The 5,602-nt window shown below is 34.9% G+C and overlaps 1 protein-coding gene across 1 annotated transcript in view; it reads left to right on the forward strand.

Annotated features, from left to right (window-relative positions):
* Positions 1-5,602, forward strand: part of LOC106877636 (enolase 4) — an 87,240-nt gene that overhangs the window by 68,159 nt on the left and 13,479 nt on the right. The gene's annotated exons all lie outside the window — the stretch shown is intronic.

Below are 5,602 nucleotides of genomic sequence, written 5' to 3' on the forward strand. Positions count from 1 at the left end.
ATATATATATATATATACGCACACACATATATCCATATGTATATATGTATATATATGCAAGCACATACATATATAGTATGCACACATGTGTGCATGTATAAGTACCTGTCTCCATGTCTGTCTGTATGTTGATACCACTTAAAAGGTAGTATTCTCTGTTTATGCACCATCACTTAGCAGTTCAGCAAGCAGATGCCAATACAATAAATACCAAGCTTAAAAATAAGTACAGGGGCCAATGTCATCAGTTTAAATCCTTCAGCGTACTGCCCTAACATGGCCACAGTCCAGTAACTAAAACAAGAAAAACAATAAAGAATATTGTCATAAAAAGAGGAGATGCAGAAGTAGCTTTGTGGTAAGAAGCTTGCTTCCCAACTACATGGGTCTGGGTCCAGTCCCACCCTGAGACACCTACTTCTCTTGTAGTGGCCAAACTATAAAGAAGACATCAGTATTGTTTTGATCTATCATGAAACCAAATTACATCTCATTTTGGTTAAACCTCTTTCTAATTAACTGGGCTATAGCTCTAATTACTTCTGTAATTACTTCTTTCTAAGGTATCACCTTTACACTTGTAACAGTTGACTATGAGGATGCTTCTCCAGTCATTGGGTATGATGCCTTCTTGTACAACTTGATTAACTATATGTGTAACTAGGCCATATCCTACACTGCCAGATATTTTAAGCATTTCAGAAGTAATTCCTGATGGACCAGGAGCTTTTCCAGTCTTCATTTTCTTAATTACTTTATCTATAACACTATTGTCAACACGAATGGCAGGATCCTCTGTCAGGTTCACATTAGAAAGACTCTCTTTCTCCTATGCATTCTCCACTTTTAATAACTTTTCATAATGGCACTTCTATACCTTCTTTACAGAATCTCTTTCACACACACACACACACACACACACATAATGGAGAAATTGTACAAAATGTATAAATAGATGGTGAGTAAAGCATTGGCACAGTTTCTATTACCTGTTGTTATCCGTAGATTTATTGCAAGGACTTTGTAGTGGCAGTTGGGGTAATAATAAGGATTATTACAAAGTGGCATAGCATTACCTTTAATTTCTTTTTATATATACAGCTTTACACAGACCTACATGATCCAACTGCATCGATTAGTAACCATTGCAATTGCAACCCTACTAAAATACTGGTGCAGTTTCTTCAGTCTTCACTTTAATATCCTTTGATTTAACTATTTAAAGTTTTTCATTTATCAACTCTGAGTTGTATGATGTAGAGTTGTTTGTGAATTTAGACGCAAACTATTTTCAATTCAAGTTTTCATTGGATAATCATTTATAACCCATTATTTCAAAACATTCTGTGGTTTAAATGTTTATTACTCACTTACACCGAGCAAAGGTGAATTTTCTCATGTGCAAGCATCTTAAAGTTTGTTCCTGTCTAGAACTGATTATGTTACCCTTAGATGTAAAAATTTGGTAAAATTCTTCTAAACATAGGTCACATTTATTAGTTCAAGGTCTGTATGGTTTTGCAGTACAAATCAATTCCCAATTGATAGTATAGTCTTTGCATATATATATATGCAACAGGATTTAAAATTTTTTTTCAGTTTCTGTCCACCAAATCCACTCAAGACTTTTTGGGTGACCTAGGGTTATAGTAGAAGATACTTGCCCAAGGTGCCATGCAGTGGAACCAAACAGGAAAATTCCTAGTTATGAAGCAAGCTTCTTAACCACAAACTCATTCCTGTGCCTACAGTAGGGTGTTTTGAGTGAGATTTTGCTACAAAACCTTGTAAGTCAAGTTACTACCCTTATAAGCTCCTTTGTTGGTTCGTTGTTGTTTTTTTATTGAATCTAGGTCAACTAAGATAAACAGGTCTCTGATCAAAGGTATTCTAACCCCTGATAACCCTGTTTTTTTAGGGTATAACACATGATGTATCATTTCTTTAAAATGATAAGGTGTAATTCGAGGGATGTTTGACTTCTCTGTCTAGCATGCCAAACAAGCATTTAGAAACTCCTTCATTAGTTTAGTGTTTGTTAGGATTGGCAATATTCAATTTGATACAGTTGTGAAATCATATATATTTGTGTGTGTTTATATAAATATATAATCCGCAGAAGATTATTTCTATCCACTCATATACCTACATGAAATCTTGTTATGAATTCAAATACAGACTTCCTTTCCCTACCCTCCTCATACAAACATAATGCATGCACTTTTTTCTAGTTCCATTTTTTTTAATGTTTACCTTGCATTACCAGAGCTCACTACATGTTTAACTACAAGTTATATATATCTTTTGGACTTCACAGACTATCTATTTTATATCTTTCAATTATATAAGACTTTCATCTATTTGAAACCTGATAACCATAATGTATGTTTAATATACATAAATCATATATTTTTTTTTTCTTTCCACTTATCTATCTCTTCTAGTTTTTCAGATAGCTTTAACCCTTTGGTGACTTTAATCTCATACAATTATCTTCTAAAATTACCTGAACTTAATCTGACATTTACTTTACTGTTTTAAATGTTTTTTTTTTTTTCTTTTTTATCATATGAGTAAGCCTTGGCTGGTTCTATAAACTGGTGTATTTGCATATGAATTATTAGAGTATTTACAGTTGGAAAATATACCTACTCATAGTTCTCATCTAAGAAGACAGAGCAGTGTCTATTTTTAACTAAGCAAGTTGAGGCAAGCAAAGAATACATTTCAAACTCATGTGATAGCTTTTCTCTTTTATCTGTTACTTGTTTCAATCATTGAACTGCAGCCATGCTGAGGCACTGGCTTGAAGGGTTCTAGCTGAACAAATAAACCTCAGTACTTATTGTCTAAAAATGTGACATTCATTCTGTTGAAATATTTTGCTGAACCACTAAGTAAATAAACCAACACTAGTTGTCAAATGGTGGGGGCACAGACAGACAGACAGACAGACAGACACACACACACACACACACACACACACACACACGTACAGATACAACAGACTTATTTCGGTTTCCATCTATCAAATCCACTCACAAAGCTTTGGTTGGTCTTAAAGTTGTAGTAGAAGACACTTGCCAAAGGTATCATGCAGTGGGACTGAACCCAAAACCATTTGGTTGGTAAGCAAACGTCTTACTCCACAGCCCTGCCTGCACCTATAAGATCAAAAGGAAACAAACCCTGAGGATGATGCACCATCTTGATTTGATCTCAGAATGCCCTGCATTTTGTCCAACATTCTTAAAGATTTGGTCAAGTTAACATACCATGTTTTTTCTCACTAAATTATTCTCTTCCCTTCATCTCTTGAATGTCAACCCTCTTGATTCAAAGGCAGTGAAATGACAAAATCATTTGAGTGTAGGACAAAATGTCTTGTATTTGTTCTGGCTCTCTGTGCTCTGAGTTCTAATATTGCCAAGGTCAACTTTGCCTTTCATCTACTTCTTAAAATATTAGGGTGGTGGATTGGCAGAATTGTTAATGCATCAGATAAGTTGCCTTGTGTTATATGTTCTAGCTTTTACTTTCTGAATTCTTGGGGTAGTAGACTTAATCCATCACTGGTTTAATATCATCATCAGGTTCTTGGGTACTTTTAGCAGAGTTCTCTTTGTTGCAAACATTCAGCTCAGGCCTCCAGCTTGAAGATAACCTTTTCTGTTTCTCCTATTATGTATTGTATAGATTGTTATTGTATAGTTTTCTATTGTTTATTTCACAGGAACAGAAAGATTTTATTTGCAATAAAAATGCAAATCATCCTTTCTTTCTTAAATAGCTCCTCTTAATTTTTTCTTTCCCTAGAATTTCCACAGGTCCTGCTACTAGATGATGATAGTACTAAGAGTTTTGAGAGAAAAAGGTCCTTTATAACTGTAGAATTTACCGGTTAAAAGGGGCTTCCATGTTGTAGACTAATCCTTTCCAGACTTTAAAATCTATAGAGCCAGCATTCAACTCCAGTTTCTGTAATATTAAGCAGATGAAGAACAAATCTGCCAGCCAATAAGATGTATTACTACTGGTATCTTTTCCTCTGGGTGGAATTAAACCAAGAACTGCCAGCTAAGGAAACACTGCTTCCACTACTTCAAATTAAATGATCTTGATCATTGTGATTTAAGTATCTTGGTGTTGTGGATGCAACATAGTAAATAGGACATGGATCTCAGGGTTGGGTACCTAGAACTCTGTCACTTTAGCCCTCAGTACATTCATTTCTGCTTTATTCTGACTACCATATGCTGTCAGCCATTTAGACCAGCCATATCCAGCCTAAATATTTTACCTGTCTATGTTCACTCTGACCAGATCAGGCCTACCTCTCACAATTACCCTGCAATATCATTCTAAAAATAAACATATCATCACATCATTGGAAACTCAAGGCTTAGAGATAATGTGTGATTAATTCAAAACAGTGTGAATAAAAAATAAGCATTACAATTGACAGAGTAATCTGAATGCTAAATGGTTAAATTAGTTTTCAATATATATTTTCATAAATTCTTAACAACTGAACTCCCTTAAATCACCTTCTTTTATATTTTTCTCAAGGAAGCAGGATTTTCAGAAACCTTGATCTATGATCCCAAGATTTGTTATATCTTTTTCATGAAAACAAATTAACTTATATTTCATCCAATTGGTTTTTTTTCCTTTCAAAATTATAAACAAAAAGAACATCCAAAGAACCTTTCGTTCTTGTATTTGGTTTGCAAGATTCTTGATATGAGCTTGTGTGTTGAAACATATTTTGTTGTATTTTGGGACAGTCATTACACCAATAACAAACACACACACATTGGTTCTATTTCACTTCTTTATGATTATTCACCTATTTGTTAGCACATTCAGTTAATCAATCAATCAGTTATGTTTGCCAACAGACAGACCTGAAGCTGATCTAGCGTAAAGAGGGAATTGTGAGTGGATTTGGTAGATGGAAACTGAAAGAAGCCCATCATATATATGTATGTATGTATGTATGTATGTATATATACAAAACGTCAAAAGAGCTGCTCCATTTCTATTGCATTTTCCAATCCCATGTCGACCTAAAACAGGCCATGAAACATAGTCCCTTCCAACTCTTGCATTGAAATCTCCCAAAATGACCAGCTTGTCAGAAATTGGTACTTTCCTCAATAATCTTGCTAGATTGTCATAAAACTGTCCCACAGTTTCCTCAGAATGGGACATTGTTGGTGCATAAATACTGACAACGGTAAGAAACCTACCTTTTGTCAGTTTGATACGGCATGACATGATCCGGTCAGATATACCACTTGGAAGCTCTGCAATGGAGGACACTAATGTATTCTTGAGAGCAAACCCAACACCAGATTCTCTACGCTGACAGTTAGGTAGGCCATTCCAGAAGATAGTATATCCATAAGCAGATTCCATTACTTGACCCTCACCAGAGAGACGAGTTTCAGAGAGAGCAACTATATCAAGGGAATATTTCTTTAGCTCACATGCAATAAGTGCAGTACGCCTTTCTGGCCTCTTCGTGAAATTATCATCAAGAAGTGTGCGCACATTCCAACAGCCAAAATTCAAACGATGTTTATTTTTACTTTTTCTT

The sequence above is a fragment of the Octopus bimaculoides genome, chromosome 14 (genome assembly GCF_001194135.2).
Source record: "Octopus bimaculoides isolate UCB-OBI-ISO-001 chromosome 14, ASM119413v2, whole genome shotgun sequence".
NCBI lineage: Eukaryota > Metazoa > Mollusca > Cephalopoda > Octopoda > Octopodidae > Octopus > Octopus bimaculoides.